Here is a 27,469-nt window from a genome sequence, read left to right as displayed (position 1 = left end):
AAAGAAGCATTTCTATATATTTCTATCTTGTTATTCTTGGGTTATTTCTATTATCATAATATCTTTGGGTTAGATCTACAACAAGTGGTATCAGAGCTACAACAATTGGTATTAGAGCTACAACAGAAGGAAACAGGAAGAGATATTATGGAGGCAGAAGTCAAGAGTGAACTAGTTACAAGAGGGAGAAAGAAACACTAGATTTTTCCACAAAGCAATGATTCAACATAGGCAGAGTAATAGAATCTTCTCTTTAAAAAATGAAGTTGGGGAAAGATAAACCCAACATGAGGAAATGGAGGAAACCTTGGTGAGATAGTATAAAGACCTTCTAAAGGAACCTCAAGTGGATAGATAGGCGGTAGTAAACAGAATATGCAATGAGATCCCCAAGATAATAACTAGAGAGCAAAACCTTGTGATTATGAGAGCAGTCATAATAGAGGAAGTCAAGGAAGTGGTGAAAGGGCTAATGAAAAATAAGGCCCCAGGACTAGATGGATTTACGGTGGAATTCTACCAAGTAGCCTGGAAATTTATAGGCAATGACATTGTAGCCGTGGTGGAAGAATCCAGAAGGAACCGAAAGGTATGTCCAAGTCTAAACAAAACCCTTCTTTCTCTCATACCTAAATCCTCTAAGTCTGATGAACTGTAGGGTTTTAGACCAATTACTCTATGTAATGTTATTTACAAAATTATTTCTAAAATAATTGCTAAGAGACTAAAATCGATTCTTTCTAGAATTATATCACCTGAGCAAACAGGCTTTGTAGAGGGCAGACAGATTCTAGATGGATTGATTCTATCCCAGGAAGTGGTACATTCGTTAAACACCAAAAAGTTGGTAGGGGTGATGTTTAAATTGGACCTATCGAGAGCATATTATAGACTAAATTGGGAATGCCTAAGGAAAGTAATGGAAGCATTCGGTTTCTGTAAAAGATGGGTAGATTGGATTTCAGCAATGATATCTACCCCAGTCTTTTCAATACTTCTAAATGTAACCCCAACACACACCTTGAATGCCTCTAGAGGGTTAAGATAGGGAGACCCTTTATCACCCTTCCTATTTATTATAGTAGCTGAAGGTCTAGGACGGTACATCAAAAAAGAGGTGCAGGGGAACAAAATCAAAGGGATTAGGGCATGGGAAAATGAGCTCCTGATCACCCATTAGTAGTTTGTGGATGACATTATGCTATTTTGCAATGTGTTGCTGAGGGAAGTTAAAAGGATGAAGAACATCCTAGATCTGTTTATGGAAGCCTCGGGCACTCAGATTAACAATGAGAAATCTTGTGTGTACTTATTTAATACATCAGTAAATGTCAAAGCTTATCTATCAAGAATGATGGGTTTTAGTGTAGAAGAGCTTCCAACCAAATACCTAGGCATACCTTTGACAACTAATTCCTTAAAATTGGTAAATTGGCAACACATTACACTGAAGCTGCAAGGTAGGATAAACAACTGGGCATTCAAATCTTTAAACTTGGCAGGGAGAATAGTCTTAGTTAAAGTTGTTCTATAATCCATACCAATATACCAACTATCAAGGATGGCAGCACCGAAAGGAGCATGCTCCAAAATGGTAGAAATATTGAGGAAATATATCTGGGGAGGTGCACAACAACAGAAAAAATGGACACTCATGTCATGGCAAGGGATGACTAGAAAGAAGGAGGATGAAGGCCTAGGATTGAAGGACCCTTACCTCATTAATCAAATCATGGGAGCCAAATTATGGTGGAGGTGGTTAACTGGAGTAGGGGACCTATGGAAATGGATATGGACCAAGAAGTATAATATGCTAGGAAGACCAGAGGAGATCTTGAGAAATACAGAGAAGCGGAGAGGTTCCGACATCTGGAACTTGGCTAGTGAGAATAGGGATCTGATCACAAATCATGCCTTCTCAGAATAAGAGATGGCAAAGTTGCAAAATTTTGGGAGGAAGCATGGCAACAACGGGAAAAATTAAATGAAAATCAAGACCTCAAATCTATTCTACAGTCTTCAACAGAAGAAGGATTAAATAGAGTGAAGGATTATTGGAAAGATGATAACAGTGAGGAGAACTGGAGAGCTTGGAAAATCCCAGAAGAGTGGGGACAAAATATTGAAGCAGATAAGAGAAATCACTATATGAAGGAAATGGCAAGGAGGAAGATTCCAATCAGGGAGGGACCAGACATCTTGAGATGGGGTTACACAATGAAAGGAATTTTCACAGTAAAGGAGGCATATGATTTAAAGGCCAAAATGGAACAGGAAGGAAACCAGCACCTATGGAAACAAATTTGGAAGAGCAAATGGTGGCCGAAAGTGACATATTTTCTGTGGTTAACATGCAAGGGTAGAATTTTGACATGGGATCAAATACAAAGAAGAAGGATGCAAGGACCAACCTGCTGTGTACTATGTAAAATGGAAAATGAAAATATAGAAGACCTACTGAATTCATGTCAGTTTGCATGAAGACAGTGGGATTCTTTATATGGAGCCTTCAGAAGGACGGACAGGAACCTACAAAGCATAAAAGAGATGATACAACAATGGGGCCGTGGTAACTTTGTCAGTCCGGTCCTCAACAGAGCTTGGGGGATGGTTGTAGGTTTCACTCTATGGATGATATGGAAGGAAAGGAACAAAAGTATATTCAAGAATGAAACAATTACACTAGAGAAGGTATGGGGAGGGACAATTGAACATATAAGAGACACCATACTAGCAGAAGAATGGAAACAAGAAGATTGGGACACCCTGCCACAACAAACTAGTATCCTAAAAAAGCTTAATCTAACAAAGGAGATGGTGGGAGAGAAGGCATGGAAAAATATGAGCACACAGGGGGTACAATCCCATAAGTATAGTAGACGAGCAGAAGGCTTCATCAAATTAAACTTTTATGGAGCATCCAATGGTAATCTAGGTAATGCATGGATAGGAGGCATCTTTAGAGATAGCCAGGGTAGGACTCATCTGTTGTACGCAGCTTATGGAGGTAAGATGAGCAACAATGAAGCACAGTTAATGGCAGCTAGACAAGGGATGAGAATAGTGGTCATGCTTAGATACAATCAATTAGAAGTGGAAGGGGACTCATTAATGATTATCAACATGATGAGGAAGTTATATTATGGAACGAATTGGTAAAAGATTTGTCATAGTTGGGGAACAACATGTCTAATACAGGAGTTGGGTGAAATCATGAAAAGGTTTGATTATATCATAATCAAACATGTTAAAAGGGAAGGAAACAAAGCAACTGATTTCCTTGCTAATTGGGGAAGTGACCCGCAATTGGGCCATATGGAACAAACCTGACATTTACACCAAAATGATATAAGAATGGACCCGTTAAATGAAATATTAACCAAAGATGAAGAAACAACATAATAGAAAACACAAGGACAACAATAGACCCTTGATTAGGGTGATGGAAGGTGTAAAATGCCATAATGGCAATGTCGGAAGTAGGATGGAGTGAGGATAGCTCATAGTAGTTCGCATGAGAGCAAGAAGGTACATGGAGAGGTACCATTGATCGGTTAGGAGAAGTGGCATATGGAATGCCCGAGCGAAGAGAGGTGGGAAGGATGGTGAGGAAGGCAGGATGGGATAGCAGGGTGATGGAAAGTGTAAGTATGTAAGGGGAGTAGGGAGGATAGGAAGGATAGAAGGAGAGGGAGAGGAAGCAGGAGTGGGATGAGGGTGCCAAGCATTCAAGCAATGTTTAGGAATCATTTCACCGTGTATGTAAACTGTCGCCTCTCTATAATTCAATTTGCCATATGTAGCATGCCGGGAGGGGTTAGAACCAACGGCAGGGGGGAGAAGGAAGGTCAAGTTGTGGGAATTCATTTATATCCCAAGTCTGGGTCCCAAGGCAAGGCAGAACCTAGGAGTTCGGCTTTGAGGCAGGATAAGGGTAAGGGCATAGTTTTTGACAGTAAAGGGAAGGAGGAGCCTAAAGCTTTGGAAATAAAGGGAGCTAGCGAGAGGGGCAAAGAGGATGTGCGGGTGGTGAGTCTGGGTAGAGTAACCAGGCAAGGAGGCCAGGTAGGGGATGAAAACTCGGGTCGAGAAAGAAAGAGGGGCTAGGAGGGTAAACCAAAAGAGAACCTTAGAAAGCTGCCAAAACCATCCCAAGAGGAGTTTTTTGGGAATGAGAGAGAAGCCAGAGTGAATGAGAATGAGAGGAGTGGAGAGAGTTCTGATATTCTGAGTAATGGATTTACCATGCTGAGGAACTCCCCTGTAGGGGAAATCAGAACTATAGTGGGGGACCGTGCAGGTGATGGTGAGCCTGGTACCAAAAATATGAGCAAGAAGAATGCAAGGGGGAATAGGGAGAAGGGAGGGAATAACCCCCCAGGAGACCTGGGAAGAGGAAAGTGCAGCCACAAATAACAAACTCCTGAGTGGATGGGTATTTGGACGGAAGATGATTTTCATCTAACCAATTACTATTCGTCTTGTGAACAGATAGAGGGGAGTAGGGATATGGCAAGGTCAGGCCGCAGTCGTGGACGTGGTCGTGCCTAGAGACGTAGAGGATAGAGAAACATAGACTGGGGCCTCGGGGCAGTAACACCCCTGACAGAAGGAGAGGTCATCGCTCAATGGATGAGACAATATATGAAACTGCAAAAGCATCTATGAGGGACACAGACGAAGATACTAGGGAAATAATTGACAAAATGGAAGAGAATGTGAAGGAAGAAGAGTCGAAGGAGGAGATGGAAGACTGCCTGGTTTTGGTATCAGACCCTGGCAACACGAGAGGTAGGATGTCTCAGTTCAAGCAGATGTTGCACTTATATTGGCTCATGAAGTGGTTGATCTGCAAGGCAATTGAGCATGTATCAATGGGTATGGCTCTAATAACCAGGGATATGCCTGATTATAAAAAAGACTTACAGACTATTCTATATCAACTTTGCAAACAAGATATGCGAATGGATGACATAGAGAGACACATCCCCAGTATAGCAAACAAGACTCCTGTGCATGGCGGCTCAGCAGCGGACCCAGCTATGGTTGAACTAGATCAGGATGATCCGAATGAGTAGACTAAGCATTTGTTCTTAGAACATTATTGTTTTTTAGCGACATGTTTCTTTATATAGTTGCATGGGTATTGGAACAGTAGATAAAAACTGTATTCTCAATAGTTCTGTTTACATAGCATGGTTAGGAAGACTTCAAACTTATCAATTTTGGATGGCATATGTTATGTATAGGTGGCAAAAATGCTTGGTTTCCCACTGGGCAAGCTGAGGTCACCTATGGATAGTAAGTGTATTCAGTTTGTTTATTATAAATAGAAGAGGATCCACCTAAGCTTACAAAAAAAAAATTGCAAAGGAAAAAATAGTAAAATTAGATGTTGGTATTATAACAACAATGGGCATATTAAGAAGGATTGTTACAAGAGACATGATTCCAAGGATGACATCAAAATGAGGCAGATTGAGATAAATCAAACTTAAGTAGGATTGATGAAGTTTTGTCTATAGTAATGTTTCTCAACACTATAAACATTGGTTTTTAGATTCTAGCACCTCTCATCATATGTGTCTACATAGAAATTGGCTTTCTTCATATGAAAAAATTGATGGTTTAATTGTTCTAATGGGAAATAGTATTTCTTGTAAGACTGTTTAGGTGGGAAGCGCTAAAAATTTAAAATTTCGATGGTATTATAAGAACATTAACCATTATTATAGATTTGCTTGAATTAAAGAATAATTTGATATCTTTGGGAGCTTTGAATTCTAAGGTCATAAGTTTATAGCTCACGATGGAGCACTGAAAGCATCCAAGGGCACTTTGGTGGTTATTAAGGGTGCTAAGACATGAAATTTTTATAAGCTAGATGGAAGTATCTATGTTAATAAAGCGATGACAACATGTGAAGATACAACTAAATCCACTCATTTATGGAATCACTGACTAGGACATATGAGCCAAAGAGTACTACAAGTACTGATGAACCATAAATTACTTCCAAATTTGAAATATTTGGATCTGAATTTATCCAAACATTGTATATTTTGAAAGAAATGTACACGTAAATTTAAAGTAGGTAGTCACGCTAGTAGAGGAATTCTTGATTATATTCATTCTAATGTTTGTGGGACATCCCCTACTCTTTATTTTGGAGGATCGCCATATTTTTTAACATTAGTAAATGATTTCTCGAGAAAAGTGTGGGTTATGTTGTCAAAAGAGAACTTGATGTGTTTAACACATTTAAACTATTTCGACTAATGGTAGAAAATAAAATTGGGAAAGCAAGCAAATGTTTAAGAATAGATAATGGAGGTGAGTTATGTTCTTTAGAATTTAAAAATATATTGGAAAGAACCTAGGATAGTGAGACACAAAACCTTTGTATATACTCCCCAACAAATGCCATAGAAGAAAACATGAAGATGGCTCTTCTAGAAAGAACAAGAAGCATGCTCAACAATGTCAATTTGCATCAAGAGTTGTGGACATAAAGTAGTCACTACTACTTTTTATCTTGCAAATTCATCATCATCAGTCGCAATAAATTGTAAAATCCTTGAAGAGATCTCAGAAATTCATTCCAATGATTATTTAAATTTAAATATTTTGGTTGTGAAGTGTGCACTCTCTCCTAAGAATCAACATTCTAACTTAGGCCATAGACCAAAGAATGATATATTTGTTGGGCATCATGATGTTGCCAAGGGATATATAATTTTTGGGCTCCTACTACCAACAACATTATCATCAACAACTATGTGATATTTGATTAATCTCCTCTCATTAACTCAGAAAGTGTAGAAGATCCTTTGAAATAGGAATATGTGCAAAAACATAGGTTATTAAATCAAGAAATTCAGTTGGAAACCCAACTATCTATAAACACAAGTAAGAAAAAAGAAACTTTTAATGATAAAATAGTAATAAATGCTAAAGACATTCAGGGAAATGTGGAAATCCCACAACCAAAACTTTGAAGATCTACAAGGGAGAGAAACTCTCCTATAAGATATATCAATTTTACTTCATATGCTATTTTGGTTACCAATGACTCGGGACCTTCTTGTTATTAGAAAGTAATATATGTTATCAATGGTTCCCGATGGAAGGTGGCAATGAAAGAAAAAATGTATGTCTTAGAGAAGAATAAAACTGGAGACGTGGAAAATGCTTCTAAAATTAGAAAGGTTGTATGTAATGGGTCTACACAATACCATACAATGTAAACCGGTCAAATTAAATAAATAAATTTAAATTTCTTGAAACTTCACACTTAAATGGCTAAATTTATATATTTCAGGAAAACTTTAAAAACCAAATTAGCTCATATATTTAAAATTTCAATTTAAATAAAAATATATATACTATTAATATAACCTAAAAATTATATTACCAGTGACGAAAAACCAAAATATAAAACGAAAAGCCATAATATAAAATATCTAAACTCAGTAAATGCAAAAATAAAAGACAACTTTGAGTGGTAAAGCACCTTATAAGTATTTCTGAACGTGTATACAGGTCCGCGGAGATGCGGAAAGAGCTGCAGGCTGAGATGGCTGAACTACTTACGACCTGGCCTTAACCACAGCCCGATTTCCTACGAGGAAGACCAAAGGATCAGACATTTGCATTCCCTTATCGGCAACAGGTTTCCATTTTTGTCATTTCGTGCTCTTCCCTAATCTTCTTTGTTAATAATTGTTCAAGTGAATCCACGCTCAGTTTCCTTTCCTTTGATTTGGAAGTGAATGGCATCACCTACGCAGGTGGTCAAATTCCTGCCCATTTGCCTGGACGCACAGAGGAATTCCTGCCCAGAGGAATTCCTGGACGCAGGTGGTCAAATTCCTGCCCATTTGAAAGGGAGGGCTTTTTTCTTACTCCTCCACGGAACCCAACGGTAACAACAACACAAAATGTAATATTCCCTAGCAGGCTCCAGATCCTTATATGTCGCTTCACTCTGCCAAGCCGTTGGGGGTTATTCCTGACAGTTACATGCAGAAAATCAGCACTATCGTGTTGAGGACGTATTTGATTTAAAGCATGAGCAATTTGATGTTCAACAAAGAAATAATGAATTTGTTGGAATTGATTACAACAACCGTGGGTTGATCACACCAGTGACAGCTTCACAGAGGCTTTTACATACTGTTCAAACTGCAAAATCGCCCGGATACGATTTCTGCAAACAACGATCTCGGCTGTACAGTCACTATTCTAGCTCTGGTTGAGATCAGCGACTCGTTGAAAGGGAAAGTGTAAACGATGACATATCATTTATTAAAGTGACAATGACATGATCATCGACAATCTGTCGTTCACAGCATCTTCTGGAAAAAAACGCATGGAGCAGTACTTATTCCTACCCACATGCAGCTGATTTCAGTAATGTTTATCCAGGAGCTGAGGCATACCCTGCACATAATCCCCTCTCCCAATTTAGTGCGCCAGCAATTTTATGGGCCGACTTTGATCAGTACTTTAAAATCCAGTCTCAAGATCAGGATGATTGCAAAGATTGTGGGCAACAACGGACATTAATGTCGCAAGGCAGAAGAGGTAAGAGTTGCCTGGGATGGGAGAATTAGTGGTTGGTGATCAATAGGACTGCTTAATAATGGCCAACGAGGAAGCCAACGCTACAGTGTAAAGGTGAAGCCAGGAGATCAGATCTGTTATCATAATCAGTCAATCAATGCAGGGCATTCAGCCTTAGGGTTATCCTCTGTAACTTACTTTCGACCTTTTTAACTCAATACTCTAATATGATTGTATGCACAGGAGAGTGATTCATGACCTCATTCAGCCGGTGTATAATTTAATATATAGTATTAAAAAGATATTAAGTAAATATTTTAGATTTTATTATTATATATTTGCAATGGGGTTGTAGTTTGTTATTATAATAATTTTAGATTTAAAATAATAATAATAAACTTATTACTATATATGTTATTATAATAATATATTTTAAATTTAAAAAAAATAATGGTAAACGTATTAGTATATATGTTTTGTTATTATAATAATTATATTTTAGATTTGAAAAAATAATAGTAAACGTATTAGTATATATGGCCATATTTACGGTTTAGAGTAATATGCTTTCTTCCTATTAAATTTTACAGTTTAGAGTAATACGCTTTCTCCATATTAAATTATTGGTAAACGTTATATTAAATTCTTGGTAAATATTTTAATAGTTATGGAGTATTATCAAAGTATTAATTATTTCATATAAAATATATAAGATTTAAATTACTTAGTTTGAGTAGAATTTAATTTTATATGATTTCAAGTTTAATTTTTTTACAAAAGAGAAAGGGCGTCCAAAATCAGAGATTAATACAAACCTGTTAGATGATAATATCCCATTATATTTAGATTCTAGAAATAACATATCACTCAATGATAATCAACCTAAGCTCTCACACATAGGTTTAGATTAAATTATAATTTAATCATTTTAGATTTTCTCTTTTTTATAAAGTTATGGGGAAATTCTAATTTTTTATTATTTCAATTGCACTCTAAATATATAAAAAATAACAGAATTAAACTAATATTTAAATTAATTAGAATAGTGTACATGAACTATATTAAATCATTCATAAATATTTCATAAAAATAATGATTTTGTACATGAACTATATTAAATCATTCCTAAATATTTCATAAAAATAATGATCACGACCATTTTTCAAAGTAACCAAAAATAATTTAAAAATAATTTTATTTATAATTTAAAATAAATAAAGTATATAATTAATTTTAATTAAATTATGATAAAACAAAAATAATAATTCAATAAAATTTATTCTCATATTTTTCTTAAATTATAATAAAACAAAATTGATTGTATTTATTAATTGGGATAGTAAATAGAGAGGACATTATTCTCTAACTTGTTATGCATCCACCTTTCCATGTGGCCACACACATGAACAAGAACTAGGATAAGGGATAGTTATGCCACTCGGATTAGACATGCAATGGAATGATGGGGAGGAGTATGAGCTCTTTCTATGTTTAATACCATCATGATGTCTAACAATGAGTAATATGGATGTAGGTTTTGTTTAGCAAAGGATATATGGTCTCCAAGGGTGATATTATGACTAGAAAAGGTGCATTAGTACTTTGAAGGGATTTAGGTATTTATAGGATATGACAATAGTTTCATTAAGCATGGTGGGGTTGGCTAGTGAGGGTTTTCATTAAGCATGGTGGGATTGGCTAGTGAGGGTATGCTTTTTCTCCATACTTTTATAGTTATTTTTTGGACACTTTACATTATCAGTTTGCCTTTGCATATTATTCATGTTATGTCATTTGAGGTTATTCTAGATTGAAGGACCCTTTAGAGTAGGATATATAGGTTAAGCATGACAATGTGAGTACCTCAACTCATATTCTAAGGTTAGTTTTAGGTGGCTACTGACACTCCTTGTTTAAGGATCCCTTTTTTTTTCACTGTCTAAGTGGGAGGAGGGTAGGTGAGGGTCATGTTGGTTGCAAGTTATTTATTCATCAAGGTATAATGGTGAGGGGAGGAGAGAAATCCCGAGGAGGGAGAAAGGGGAAGAAATATTTAAATTTCTCATCTTCTGCACATCACACCCACCCTTCTAGAGCTATTGAAGATGCCTAGTAAGTAGAAAAATGATATCATCATAAGTGCTCGAAGGGGAAAAAAGTGATGGAGGAGATAAATATAGAGATGGATTATAGGAGGAAGGAACCAATTAAGGACCAAATTCTTGAATATTATAGGGTTAGGTATCTAACATTATCCATTCTCACTCAACAGAGATAAAATACTTCAAATTATTGAAACATATTAGATCCTAAAGAACAATACATCTCAATCTTTAGAGAGAACTCAGGTAGCCCATCAGGATATCACAAGGGATTCACCTTATATACTAATTTTTTATCACATTCATTCATAAAGGAGTGTTTTCAATTATCAAAAGTGGAGTCAACATACTGTAGGTATTAGGGCGCAAGAAGGAGAGGGTGCGGTTGGCTGGAGAGGTGTATTAAGGAGTTTATAGGTATTGACAATATAAAAATCGGTACTAGTTAAAGTAATGTTTTTTTTATTATTGCAAATATGAATTGGGAGGGGCTTCCAAATAAAGGCTTTTGGGATGTATTTATCAATATCGATTGAAAATACTACTTCTCTTTAATATCCCATGAACACATGTGATATATGATAGATTCACTAAATGAAGATCATGTGGAGGATATTTTGCATACTATTGATATTTTTTGACGACAAGTTGGAGATGCTATGTGGTTCTTTACTGTAGGGTTCATGGTAACTCAAGTCCTAGAGCACAAATTCATTCAATTTTAGGAGGATAAGGTTGGTAGCCAACCAACCCATCATTTCTAAGGGGGAGGACCATCCTTTAGCTCCAAGGTAACCATTGGAAAAACTAGACATGGGATCCAATGAAGGGAAGGTGGTGGAGTAGATCCAATGCCCCTTCTGTGTTAAGGTCATAATATAGTTACTATTGTTTTTTTATTATATTATTTATCTAGCTATTTTTATAAACATATGAAGTTATTTTTTTGAAGATTATTAGATAAATTAAACATAATGTTGATAATGCTTATAATCATTAAACTGGTGGGGAGACTAGTTTCCCTATTCACAATCACCGATTAATAAACTAAATGTATCTTTCTTCATCTATAATATCATAACTATATATTTTAAGTTTATATATGATTTTGATGATGGCGATTATTAACATCCACTAATATTGGTATGGTCAATATAATTTGGATTAATCAAGGGAATGAAATGAAATGCCTCTTTATAATAGAAACACAAAGATACAATAGAACTTGACTTTTAGTAATAAGTGGAATGTGTTGAAAGTGTAAATAATGAAGAATGAAACAAACACACTTGAATGGTTGTATCTTATCCCTAAGAAGAGATGTGATGGATATGTGCATTTACTAGAGCATATTACAATGAGGCTGAAAAGCCATTTTTAACATAAAGAAGAAGTGAAGAAACCTTAAACATGAAAAAGCCTAAACCTTGGAGATGAAACACCAAACGTTTTATGGCCCCGATGAGGTTTAGTTGGTACATCAACTTCCCTACATTGTGGAAGTTCCATATGATCTCTATTTGACATGCTTAGTAGCCCATTGGAAAGAATTAGCTAAGAAGTACACATTTTGATTGGGCCTAGGCCAGAGCTTACAACTATGGACAAGTCCAATTCCACGTAAAATAAAATCATTTGGGGCCTAAAATGGCCCTAGAAGTTCAGTTACTAAAAAGTATAGAAAAATGTCGAAGATGAAGAACTATGCTTTGAACTATGGGAATAGGTGGGCGGTTAATGATATCCACCTATATCAGTATTGAATCTTATGAAGGTAAGATATAACTTGAAATTCATTATCATCTTATTCTATGGGTTAATTTCATTAGAAAAAGAATTCCAAGATCACCATAGTTTTGTAGACTTAAAAGGTTAAGAAGGCTGGTAATGTGAAAAATATTTAAAAATAGATCAAATTTGAGTATAAGATGGAAAATATAAGAGAGTGTTTTTCATTTTTATACCTCTTAGTGCCATAAAGGTGACAAATTGTTCCATTCCATGGTGTTTTGGGAATTGAACAATGCCAAGTTTCACTATGAAGCTTATGAGAGTTTGTTCTTATTTTAGCAATATTCATTTTCTTCTTAATCTTAGTCAATATAGACATATACTTTTGATTTTTGATATTGGGATTAATCACGCCATTATAATATCTTAGTTTTCTTTTTCCCTCTAACTCTTTCTCTTTATCACCCCGCTATTTCTCCTTAAATAATGAAGTAATAATACTTTTAATATTAGCCATATTTTGTAAAATTATCTCTTCCGTTATCCCCCATTAGTCAAGCCAAGACTAGGCATCCTTATGTCATCCTCACTTGAGCTAAAGGTGGGGGTTTTGGAAAGAGTTAAAGGCAAAATTAGGAAACATTTTTTGGGTTGAATTTGAAGAAATAATTTGACTTTTGAGATTGGAGTTAATCATTTCCTTATAAATATCTTAGTTTCCTTTCCCCTCTAACTCTTTATCACCCCATAATCTCTCCTTAAATTTTGAAGTAATAATAATTTTAATATTATACAAATAATGATATTTTTAATATCTTTAATGTTCATGTAGAAAAATCACATACGTAGGCAAATATTAAATCAAAATACAAGTTCGTAATTTATAATTGTGGTTATAATAATAGGAACATTATGTTTATGCACACAATTATTGTTAGTCTTAGACACGCTACACTTTCCACATGTTCACAATTGTTGATATAGATTTCACATGGTAAATCCATTACACGTGGTAAATCCATTACACAAGTAAACCCATTACACATGGTAAGAATAAAAATATAAAGGTGTGGTTATGATTAGGCTAACACTGAACACTGAAATTACACAGGTGATTCAATCATAAACATCAAATAAGAAAACAAATATAGAATAATAACATAACATTAACAAAAAAAATGAATCATAATAAAATCATTATACACATATCAAAATCATACATTTGATAGAAAATGGTTTGTTTCACCCAAAAAAAATAATCACACCTCATGCCCAAACATGGAAAAATCATAGCTCATGTCATAAACGCAAAGTGGCACTTCATGCCCAAAATGGCAATTCATGGCTAATATATGTAGTAGCTTAGTCATTTACTCCCACCTTGCTTGACACTACCAAGTGCATCCCAATATATAATCTTCATTCTCTTAAAGCTAGAGAAAAATCAAGTCATCTTACATGTTGGAGTTGTTCACCCTTCTAGAGACTGGAAAAGAAAACAACATTCTTACAAATTATTTTGCATAGCTCTATGAGTTAACACAAAAAATGATACTTTATAGTTCAATATAAGAAACCTCACTAGATATAAGAATGCAAGTGATGTGGGAGTTTCTCTCATCTACAACTGTGACCTCCTTTTGATTCCTCCCTATAATAGTTACAAAAAATAAAGCACACAATTGAATCAAAACAACTAAATATTTCATGAACAAATGACCTCACCATGAATAATTTAGAAACCAATTAAGATTCTCTAGTAGATGAAGCATTTAGCTAGAAAAGGTACTCTTAGGAAACATTTTGTGTAAGATTAATTAGTGTAGACATAATGGGTTAAGGAAACGGTCTATAATAGGGCCAACTAGTGTAGGATGGGAAGTTCTAGCAATAATGTCTGCACCATGGGTGGATATAGTTGGCCAAGGGAGGAGTGTTGGTGTAGAGTGAACAATTTCCAGGAGTGGGAATTAATAAAGCCCCATGGATTGTAGGGCCAGGCTAAGTACCTTTCTCTGTGGGGAGGGGGATGGAATCCCAAGTGTTAGGCTAGGGTAGCCAATGGCTAAACCTACTTTGTAATGTGCAATATATGTTGGGGATGTCGAATGGATGAGGAAGGATGGTAATGGTGAATAGGAAAAGAATGATGGTGGCAAGACACACATTTAAAATATTTTTATTAGGACAAAATCATGAAATAAACCAAAATAAGGTAATAAATTTTACATTGAAACAATATGTAACTTTCCATGTAATACCCTAGAATGGAGTGATCTCTTGACCCAAGGTGGAGATGGTTTCTCAATATTTGAATTTGGAATCTATAGAAGCACAAAAACAATATAGTTGATTTATCATAAAAAATGTGGACATTTGCAAAACAATAAATCTATAAATATTTCTAATTTGACTATGTTAATGTTACTATAAATAAATCAAAATAAGATAATAAAATCTACATTGGAATAATATTTAACTTGCAATGTAAAAATTGCTAATGTAAAAATATCTTAACCAGAGGTGGAAATGATTTTTCAATATCTAAAATTAGAATGTATAGAAACATGTAATTATTGTAATTGATTCTCATAAATAATTTTGACATTTGCAAAAAAATAAATTTATACACATTCCTAAGTTTACTACGTTCATGATTAGGTTCATGTGATAGTAGGGGTAAGATAAACACAAATAAATTAACCCATATTGGACAAGATTAGCAAGAAATTGTTAGACTATGATTCTCTAAACAATTAGGAAGTCCAATATCACCTTCGTATGGGTTGTCGTCATTCTACTATAAATTGATATCATCATATGAATATAGTGTTGAGGGTGGATTAATCCCTTCTTGTCAATTAATGACCTATGTAGTGCTTTATTTATTTCTTGGCATGGTATTATATCTTGTTATGGTATTAAGGGATTAGTATATAAATGGTAGTGATCCATGGAACTAAGGGCATGATATTGTTGCATGGGAGGTTTAATATCGTAGCTCCATAATACGTGTAGACTAAGGTGAAGATATGCCTATACTTTGAATTGACGTGGCTTGAAAATAGTAGTATAGTCTTCAATCTCAAAGGAAAATTATCATTTTTTAATCTAAATGAAGTTTGCAAAACTTCTCCCTTAGAGCATCAATTCAAAAAGTTGGAAAGATAATGGCGACAACACTTGAAAAAATAAATACAATGTTTTTAGAAATCTTGGATTATACTATTAAAAAGGATATATATATTTTTATGTAATTTTCATCTATGTGTGTGGGTGCGAGCGTGTGTGCATGTGTGTTTTATTTTTTAATGAGATAAAACAAAATAAAAATGTAATCTATTGTAAAAGGTGTTTGAGATCTTTGGAAAAATAGCTTGAAGATTTTTTAAAGGAAATAAAATAAAATCTTGAAAGATAAATTCGTGACAAGATTGATTCCATAGGGTTAATATTGATTTAATCAAATGTGGAAGCTGCAATGAATTTGGGAAATTTTTATGAAAACCATGGAAGGATTCTCAATTTATTTGGGCACACCATTGTGATTGCAAGGATGACATCACATTAAAATCAAATTCTTCGGTACTTGTGTTAGACATTTCTTAAAATTTGAATAAGGGGATCGAAGGACATTTGTTCTTGGGTGTAATTCTCCATGATTATGATGTTATATTCCTAGTTCTTTGGCACATACTTGGTGGGGACCGACCAAGCACATTAAGTGGAAAGTTGTTGATCCATTAAGCACAATACTTCTTTGAATCAAGAGTTGCTTGAATCATTGAATTATACGAAGGAGGAATTGCATGAGATCCTTCCATGCCAAAAAGGTGTTTTCAGTTTAAAATTTCATTTTTCACATTATCATTAAGACATGGCTAAAATAGAATCAGCTCATTGATAATTAAATTGAGAATAATTATAATCGCATTTGAGGTGCATCATCATTAGTATATAAAATAATTAGAATTTTTAAATATTTTGTATATATAACAATAATAGAGAAGATAATTCCTATAAAACTTATAACCTTTTTACAACAATGTAACATCATAAATACTTATTTATCAAGAGCCCCAATGTAACATCCTAAAGAAACCCCTACAACACGTCGAGGAGAAGATGTGCAATAGCACATGGAACGTGGTGTGCCATATTGTAAGAGTTGTACATATAAAAAAGATAAAAACAATTACAAATCATTTAAATTTATATTTATTTAAGTATTTTTCAAATGTAAGATTAAATACATAAAAAATGATATAAATAATAATAATATTGTACCAACCTCATTGAAGAAACTACCTAAAATAGGATCTTCATTCAAACCATGAAAAATATGCCAACAATGAATGCATCGATATAGATAGCTTCATAAGGACTAGGATGGTCAGCCTAATCTAAATGTCCTATAGTTGGTGGTCTAACATAATCAAATGATATATATCAAAGGGAAGTTGCCACAAATGGACTATATTGTACTAGATTACATTTTAAAGATGATATTGTGGTATTGTGGCTTGAATTATATATTTGAGGTAATGTGTTTGCAGGAAGGATGCGTTAGGAAATCACCTAGGAGTGCGTGACTATCTCAATGGGCAATGCTTTATGGTTGGCTAAACATGAACATAGCCAAGAACAGTGCCCTATAATTCTTCAATGTTATAATATTTGACATAGAGGCACAAGATGAGATTATCCCATAACTTTTAAAGAAAATACAAAGGAACATCCCTATTACTGCAGGGAAGCTCATAAACACCATAAACCATCTATTCAATAAACAATTAAAAAATACTTTACTTATTTATATTTAATTTTTTTACCACTTAATAATTCGATTTGAGTGGTAATCTCTCAACCTAACCCTATATTACGATATATTTCATAGTTAGCCACAGGCATTGCTGATGGAACCAACCATACTGTCAGAGTAAAGTGGCCAATGAATTACATGATGATTTTATCATGTTCCAAAACTACCTAATTATCTTTTTAATTTCACTTCCACATTGATTAATTTCAATACATAAATCTTGTAAAAATTGAAGTTTGTATTTCCTAAAATCTCTAGACACCACCTTCCTTAATCTTGTGCAAAAAAGGATAAAGTGGAGGACCCAAATGAATATAGGCCCATCAACCTATATAATTTTCTCTATAATATCATTTATGAGGATTCAAATACCGCACAAAATAAATATTCATTTAACAACAAAGCATATCTCGTAGACCAAACTTCTTCTTCGACTATCTTCAAAAGGACAAACACAATAGATCATGAAGCTAAGACACCAATGTCCCAAGAACTAGAAGAGATGAAGGAGATGCAAGATAAAGGAAGCTGGAAGACCGTAGAGAAAAAAAAAGAAAGCTACATCACCAATCTTGCCAAGAAAGACGAGGAGTGAGACAATTAAAAACTAAGAAACTTATAGGTCCGATAGACCAATTTGGTCTCATTTCACTAGAGAAAACATGCTTTGTTGAGGCCTTCTGAATATTAGATGGCACCATGGTGATCCTTGAGACCATACACTCTCTGAAAATAAAAAAGAAACCAGGATTGTTTCTCAAATTATATCTCTCAAAATATTTTGACAAGTTAAACTAGAAGTATTTGCACAAAATTCTCTAACCTTCAACTTTACTGATGACTGGATTTAGTGGAACGATAACCAGCTTTTGTCTGCTTCTTTTTCAATACATGTCTATATTGTATTATAATTATGTTATACAAGTATCACACTGATTTTCTGATCTTGAAGACAAGGTATCCTCCCCGAATTATGCTAAGGTACTTTGGCTTATTATGATTTGGTTTATCTGACAAAGTATGCCTTTGCAGGAAAGAGGTCATATGGCTAACAAGGTGGTAGAATACATTGAATCTCCTGATGCATCAGATGGGTAGCATGGTGTGGGGCACTCTTCTGATTTGGGAGACACATTGCTAAAGGAAGAAATAAGTTTATAAAGAAGACAGTGACAAAATCATGCAGGCACAAGAGAAACAAGAAGAGGTGAATGTGATACTACTTTAGAGTTTGTCGGGTTTGCAGTGACAGGGACCGCTTTGGATCAGCCATGGACATGAGGACAAAAATAATGGGGCATATCAAAGTAGGTCTACTAGTAGACATAGGTCAGATAGATATGACATGACCAGAGATGGCAGGCAGTTGGACACTAGGGAGAGGAGAGGTGATCAACACAGATACTATTCCAGTTCTTATTCTGATAGACATCATGACCATCATTTTCATAATCCTTACAGAAGGAATTATAGGGGAGACTTTCCAGATGAGTTTAAGTAGGAAAAACCATCTACCTTTGATGGAGAGAGTAACACCTCAAGATGCAAGTGAGAAAGAAAATGTATTTCCTTACAAGAGATTCAGTACAACTGAGAAGGGATGTGGAGAGCAGCAGGCTAAAGGAAGTGCTAGGGAACCAATGGAGTGTTGGATATGTGGTAAGGATCACTGTAAGAGGGATTGTCCGAAATATCAGAGTGGTGGTATACCCAAGATCTATAGTGCTTAGGAGGTGCATACAGTGGATGATGTTGGTCATAAATTTCCTCGGATCTATGCAGATATGGCTAATAGGTAGGCAGATCGTCAGGCATCGATCATTGAGATGGATGTTAAGATTTGTGATCATGTAGTTTCTATTTTGATTGATCCTCGATCTAACTATAATTATATCAATCCTGACCTTGTCGATAAGTGTGGTTTGATAAAAGAAGTGTATGGAGAATTTTGTTTGGTACAATTGACTACAAGTACAAAGAAGAGAGTTGTAGGAATTTACAGGGTAAGTTCCTCAGACAGAACACCAAAGGACACCGCTCACAAACAGATCACAGATCAATACACAAGTATTTTGACGTGGTTAAAAACCTCAAAGAGGGAAACAGTCCACGGCCTGAGCCAACACGACCACTTCAAGCAATTTATTAATAAAAGAATGAAAATTTACATATGCTTCTCTCATAGATGGATTACCCTACAAATGACCCTCCATGCGCTTTAAATAGAAATCATGGACCAATCGGGTGTTAAGCCATAGATAAAGTGTTGGTAATACCGAGGAGAGAATGAACCGTCGGATCACTACATATCGTGACCGTCGGATTGTAAGTTACAAAATGTACAAGGTAAAGAAACACACTTTACCTAACTCTATACTAGACCAAGTTGTACTTAACTATTTCCTATGTGTCGTAATATCCTAATATCCCCCCCTTAAGAACAACTTGGGATAGGATTGAAGGGTTTACAAATATGACACAATAGGAGAAGGAAGGAGGCACTAGAGCCTAACCCCCCTTAGTGACAACTTCCTGAACTCCAACCATAAATCGAAGTTTAGTGAAATTCGCCTCTGTGAGAGCCTTTGTAAAGATGTCTGCAACTTGATCATCTGTTGAACAATATTGCACTTCAAGAACATGGTCATCAATGAGCTTTCTGATGAAGTGCATGTGCAGTTCAATGTGTTTGCTGCGCTGATGTTGGACTGGATCTTTGCATAGCTAAATGGCACTTTTATTATCACACCAAAGTGTAGTCGGATGCTGCTGCTGAAAGCCAAACTCTGACAGGATCTGACGAAGCCACAAGGCTTCCTTACTAGCTTCTACGACACCACGATACTCTGCTTCTATTGAAGAAAGAGAAATGGCACCTTGTTTCTTGCAAGCCCATGTAATAGGTCCTGAACCAAGAGTGAACACATAACCTATAGTAGACTTCCGATCATCAGGGTCACCAGCCCAATCGGAATCAGTGAAACCAACCAATAGAGGAGTTGCTTAGGCACTGTAATGAATCCCAAACTGAACTGTACCTCGAACATAACAAAGTATTCTTTTAGCTGCTTTCCAATGACTTTCACGTGGGTTTTTCATAAACCGAGAAACAAGGCCAATAGCAAAGGAAAGGTCAGGACGAGTATGGGTTAGATACAAAAGTTTTCCTACAAGTTGACGGTATAAGGTAGCATCGACTTCAGGAGAAGTACAAGTGGCTGAAAGTTTGACTCCAGACTGAAAGGGAGAAGGGGTTGGCTTACAGTCTTCCATGTGAAAGTGGCATAGAATATCACAGGCATACTTGGACTGAGAAAGGGAAATACCTTCCTTGGATTGCAAGACTTGAAGACCGAGAAAATAATGTAAGTGTCCTAAGTTTGTCATTTCAAACTTCCTTTTAAGGCTAGACTTCACATGGTTTATAAGGTTGGGATCACTACCAACCAGGATAAGATCATAAAGAACAAGAATGATAAGAGACTTGCCCACTTTCTTGGTGTAGACAGTATTGTCAGAATGACACCTAGAGAAGCCAGATTCTAAAAGAAAGTTATCCATTTTGGCATACCAAGCTCTAGGAGCTTGCTTGAGACCATAAAGGGATTTCTTAAGTCGACATACAAGGCTGGAGTATGTTTGTATAAAGCCAATAGGTTGTTCCATATATATTTCTTCATCCAAGTCCCCATGCAAGAAGGTGGATTTAACATCCATCTGATGGACTTCCCATTTGAAAGAGGCAGCAAGGGAAAGAACAAGGCGGATAGAGTTCATTTTGGCAACAGGGGAGAAGGTTTCAGTATAGTCATTGCCTTCAACTTGTGAAAAACCCTTAGCAACAAGACGAGCTTTATGTTTATTAATTTTCCCATCTGGTCCATACTTGGTTCTGTAAACCCATTTGCATCTAACAAGTTTTCATCCCTTTGGTAGAGGAACAAGATCCCATGTATCATTTGCCAATAATGAATGATATTCTTCATTCATAGTTGCTTCCCAATCTGAATGGCCTGAAGCTTCTGCAAAGGTGTCAGGATCATAATTCACTGAAGCTTGAGCCAGTAAAGAAGAGGCTCTCTCCAACTGAGAACGTGTACGTCGCTGATCTGTAGGATCACCGGCAAGATCACCTGTTGCATCCCGAGTAGCACAGACCCATTTTGGAAGCTGAGGAGCTGAAGGAGGATCCTGAGAAGGTGGGGGAGGATTTTCATCCTCGCTTTCATCATCTGAAGAAGAAATATTTTCAAAAGTAGAAGAGATAGGGAGAGGTGGCACATCCGCCGAACTAGGCTCGCAGGCCGATATATTTTCATCAAACCTTACATCTCTTCTAATGATAACATTTTTGGACTTAAGTGGAATAAGTCTATATCCTTTGTCATCTTCAAAATATCCAACAAAAATACATTTTTCACTCTTTGGTTCTAAAGGTTTATGTTTCTCATCTGGAATATGGGCCCATGCTTCACTTCCAAAAACACGAAAGTGACTTACATCTAGTTTGTTTGAGCTCCATGCTTCTTCTGGAGTGATATTCTTTAAAACCTTAGTAGGAGTGCGATTTATTATGTAATTTGCACAGTTAATTGCTTCTTCCCAATAATTAAGACTAAGTCCTTTAGATTGAAGCATACAATTAGCCATTTCCTTTAAGGTGTGATTCTTCCTTTCAGCTACACCATTTTGTTGTGGAGTATATGGAACAGTATGTTGCATTTGAATTCCATTCTCAGTGAAAAAGTTGATGAATGTGTTTTTAACATATTCTCCGCCATTATCACATCTTAGCTTAAGAATTTGATGTCCAGATTGTTTTTCAACAAAGGCTTTAAAGGCAAAGAACATGTTAAATACTTCACTCTTGAGTTTTAAGAAGTATACCCAAGTGTGTTTGGAGAAATCATCAATGAAAGTTAAGAAATACTTGTAGCCAGAGAATGAAGCAACTGGAAGTGGAGCACATAAATCACTATGCACGAGCTGTAAAGGGGCTGAGGCATGCCAAGAGGCACGTTTTTCAAAATTGTCCTGATGATGTTTTCTGAGTACACATCCGGAACAAACACCATCTCTGCAAGATACCATTGGAAGACATGTCACCATATTTTCTTTACATAGATTCTGAAGAGAGCGATAGTTTAAGTGACCAAATTGCTCATGCCAAAGTTTGCTCACTTCATTATTATGAGCAACAAATACTGAGGGAAGATTTGATGACCCAAAGTTGTGAAACTTATACAACCTTGTAGAATCATCAGTAATGCCAGTAGCTAAAATCTGTCTAGGATCTCTTAGGTCCTTAATTACAACATCGTGAGGTGAAAATTCAATGATTTTACCTTCACCTGAATGGGTTATCTGATATACAGATAGAAGGTTGCAGGATAAGGTTGGAACACATAATACATCATTAAACTGACCATTGTCTAGATGAACAGTTCCAGTCCCTACAACGCTAAGAGATCTATCATCACCAACATATATATTTTTGGTGTTACAGTCATTTAAAGAAGAAAACATGGCTTTGTTTTCGTCCATGTGATAAGAAGCTCCAGAATCAATGAGCCACTCATGAGAATGAGAAGAAGAAGATACATTTAGTGCATAGCCGGACCGAGATGCTTGACAACCACATGCAGAAAGTGCCATTCCTGAAGATGAAGTTGAAGTTGAAGATTGCTCCAAATTGATGTTATGCTTCTTCATTGCTGCTTCCAAGGCTTCCATCTTCTTAAAGCATTTGGATTCTAAGTGGCCATCTCGATTACAAAAGTTGCAATGTCTATTAGTCTTCTTCCCTTTGCTTTTATTTGTCTTATCATTTTGTTGAAATGATTTTTCATTTTGAGGCTGAAATTGCTTAGGACCCTTGTTTGGTTTAGGACCATTCTTTTTAGGATACAACTTCTTAGGATTCTTTGGATTTGGTTGCTGCTGGGCGGCTAATGCTTTCTTAGAAGAGTTTCCAAGATGAAGAAGACCAAGGTGTAAGAGTTTTTCTTGTTCTATTATTAACGAATCACAAAAGGAATCAAAGGAAGGGGACTTGTAGGTTTGTCCTTGAGAAATGAAGGATTCTCTTGTAGAATGGAAGGTGGAAACAAACACAGAATAGGCTAGTCCCAACTTAGTAAGAATGGAGTAGATAAGGATACTATCTTCTTTCTTAACCTTAACACCTTCCAAGAGAAGTCTAAGGGTCTTGAAATTGGACAAAAAATCTTCAATGCAAGAAAAATTATTGGGGTCCAATGTAAGCAATTCATTTTCAAGTTGATGGGCTTTAAGTTCATTTTTAATTCCAAAGACTTTAGTAATCTGTTGCAGTGCTTCATCAGGAGTATCAAGTTCTACAATATGGAATCTAAGATCTGGAGAAATAGACATTCCTATCAACCCACGTGCTTGGTCTTGCCTATTTTTCCATTTAGCTGCCTTGTCTTCATCTTTTGGTTTAGTCTCTTGGCCTGTGGCTATTCTGTAAAGACCTTTACTTCTAAGTAAATCCACAATGTAGGACCACCATTGGAAGTAGTTAATGCTATCAAGAATGACTTGGCATGGACTTTCCATTTTTAACAGAAATTGAAGCTGTAGATGCTAAAATTAAACACAAAACCCAACATGGACATACAAAAAAAATGAACCTTGCGGCTCGAAGTTAGCTTTAGCCGGAAACTAGATATTTTCAAAAATGAACCTTGCGGCTCAAAGTTAGCTTTAGTCAGAAACTAAATATTTTCCTCAATGTTTCTGATTTTCCGAGATCACACTAAGGCGCAGCGGAAAAGAGCATACGCATGAGAAAAATCCTTCCTTTCTGTCTCTGATTTGCCCAGATCGCACAGAGTCGCAGGGCAAAGAGCATACGCAGAAATGAAAGGTATTGATCCGGTAATAAAAAAAGATAAATAAACCAAAACCAAAATAAACAGAGAGAAAATAACTGTAATATGCAAATAAACACTGTATACCTCCAGATCTTAAAAATGACGCAGCTAGGGCTACCAGAAACCTTTTCGCATGAAACGAAAGGGGTTCCTCACTGGAACAGATGCTCCCAACACAAAAGAGCAGTCCTCTCGGCCCGAAAGCAGTCAGAAACAATAGATCTAGGAAATGGAAGTCAGATGCAGTTCTACCGGCTTCAGATTTGGATCACCAATGGACGCGGCCCTCAAATAGCTTTGATACCATGTAGGAATTTACAGGGTAAGTTCCTCAGACAGAACACCAAAGGACACCGCTCACAAACAGATCACAGATCAATACACCAGTATTTTGATGTGGTTAAAACCCTCAAAGAGCGAAACAGTCCATGGCCTGAGCCAACGCGACCACTTTAGGAAATTTATTAATAAAAGAATGAAAAATTACATATGCTTCTCTCATAGACGGATTACCATACAAATGACCCTCCATGCTCTTTAAATAGAAATCATGGACCAATCAGGTGTTAAGCCACGGATCAAGTGTTGGTAATACCGAGGAGAGAATGAACTGTCGGATCACTACATATTGTGACCGTCAGATTGTAAGTTACAAAATGTACAAGGTAAAGAAACACACTTTACCTAACTCTATACCTAAATCTATACTAGACCAAGTTGTACTTAACTATTTCCTATGTGTCGGAATATCCTAACAAGAGTTCACTATTGGGTAAGAGCTTTTGCATTTGAGTTAAATGGTATGCCTACAACAACACATTTGCATGTATTTCTATTGGGTTTGTATAGTATGATTTTTGTTATGGATTGGCTATACCTTCATAGAACCAAAGTGGATTACTTCGACAAGTCCATTGAGTGTGTGGATGATAGTGGGGAAAAGAGGACTCTACAGGGGAAGAAGAAGCCTACATTAGTGAGGATGGTTACCGCTATGCATGCTAAGCATAGTTGCAGAAACGTTTGTGTGATGTTTGCAGTACATATTTCTAGTGACAAGGGTAAGGAGGTTGAGGATGCTGATGTGTTGAGAAAGTACCCAGTTTTGTAGTAATTTCATGATGTATGTGCTGAGGACATTGCAAAGCTGCCACCTCACAGGGAGGTAGAATTTTTTATTGAGTTGGTGCCAGGGGAAGCCCCAACATCAAGAGCACTTTACAGGATGAGCACAACTTAACTGGTTGAGTTAAAGTTGTAGCTAAAGGAAATGTTGGACAAGGGGTACATTAGGCTGAGTGTATCACCGTGGGGTGCGCTAGTGTTGTTTGTGAAGAAGAAAGATGGTACTCTTAGATTTTGGATTAATTACAGGCTGTTGAGCAAAGTAACGATCAAGAACAAATACCAATTTCCGAGGATTGATGTTTTTTTTTATTAGTTGAAGGGGGCAACAACGTTCTCTAATATCGACTTGAGAACGGGATACCATCAGGTATTCATCAAGGAAGAAGATATCTTCACAACTGTGTTCAGGACCAAGTATGGGCATTATGAGTTTGTTGTTGTTCTATTCACTTTGATTAATATTCTAGGTACATTTATGTATTTGATGAATAATGTGTTGCATCCTTCTCTGGACAAGTTTGTTATTGTATTCATTTATGACATACTGGTATATTCTAAGAATGAGGAAGATCATGCTGAACATTTAGCAATAGTGTTTAGATTGCTAAGAGAGCATCAATTGTATGCTAAACTTCGCAAGTGCAACTTCTTTCAGATTGATGTACATTACTTTGGGCATGTTGTCTCCAAGGATGGCATACCAGTGGATCCAGAAAAGATAAGGGCCATCATGGAGTGGGAAACTCCTAAGAATGTGGATGAGGTCAGATCATTTATGGGATTGGTAGGTTTCTACAGGATTTTCATCAGGTAATTCTCATGCATTGCATTTCCTATCACATCATTTCAGAGGAAAGGTAACACGTTTGAATGGACAGAAGAATGTGAGGCTAGTTTTGAGTAGCTTAAGTAGTTGTTGACACATGCACCAGTGCTAAAGATTGCAAATTCAGACAAGGAGTTTGTAGTGTGTACAGATACTTGCAAGAGAGGACTTGGTGGATTTCACATGTAAGAAGCACAGGTAATGTGCCGTGAGTCACGAAAACTGAATGAGCATGAGTAGAACAATCCAACAAATGACCTTGAGCTAGCAGCGATTATACATGCATTGAATATGTGGAGGCACTATCTTCTTAGCAGGTGGTTTACATTGATTAGCAACCATAGAGGGTTGAGGTATTTATTGGATCAACCGAATATAAACTCTAGGAAATCTAGATGGTTGGCTACCCTTAGCGAGTTCGACTTTTAGATTAGATACATCAAAGGGAAGGAGAACTAGGTTGCAGATGGTCTTAGCAGGAAGGTATAGGTAAAGCATATAGCAGCTATGAGCTCTTATGGGAGAGAGTTACAGGATAGGATCTTATATTTAGGACAACAACATGACAACTACATGGAGATTATGCATAGGTTACAGTAGAGTACACGTATAGGTGCAGGTACAAGTACAAGTGATCAAGATGAAGACTATCATCTCACGGCAGATGGTTAGGTAAAATTTAGAGACTGGATCAATGTGTCATTTAGAGAAGCTTATCTTGAGGGAGTTTCACATGAAGCCATTCTCGAGTCATCTAGGATATCAGAAGACGTTGACGGAAGTGAATAAGTTCTAATATTGACTGAATTTGAGGAAGGAAGTGGGAAATTTCATGGCTAAATATTTAGATTATTTGTAGGTAAAGGCGAAATTTAAGCATCCAGGTGGTTTACTACAACCTAAAGCAATTCTAGAATGGAAATGGGAGGTCATTTCCATGGATTTTATCATAGGTCTTCCAAGGACAGTAAAGCAGCATGATTCTATTATGGTCATGGTTGATAGGTTGAGCAAGGTAGCTCACCTCATTCCAGTAAAGATTACATATTAAGGCAATGAGGTAGCACAAGTGTTCATCAGAGAGATAATGATACTGCATGGTGTTTTGACGAAGATTGTGTCAGACAGGGATCGAAAGTTCACTTTCAAGTTTTGGAAGGAGCTATTTACAGGTTTGGGTACAAAGTTGGCCCTCAGTACAACTTATCATCCATAAATGGATGAATAGATATAGAGGGTCAACATGATCATGGAGGATATGTTGAGGATGTAGGGGATGTACCAGTAGAAGAAATGGGAGGATTATCTTCTATTGGTTTAAGTTCGCATACAAAAATGGTTATCAGGAGTCATCGATGATGAGTTATTTCGAGGCATTGTATGGGCAGAGTTGTAACAC

This window comes from Pinus tabuliformis, chromosome 7, assembly GCF_031772625.1.
Source record: "Pinus tabuliformis cultivar Carrire ecotype Pingquan chromosome 7, CPIR1, whole genome shotgun sequence".
NCBI classification, from domain to species: Eukaryota; Viridiplantae; Streptophyta; class Pinopsida; order Pinales; family Pinaceae; genus Pinus; species Pinus tabuliformis.
Note: the sequence above shows the minus strand (reverse complement) of the source record.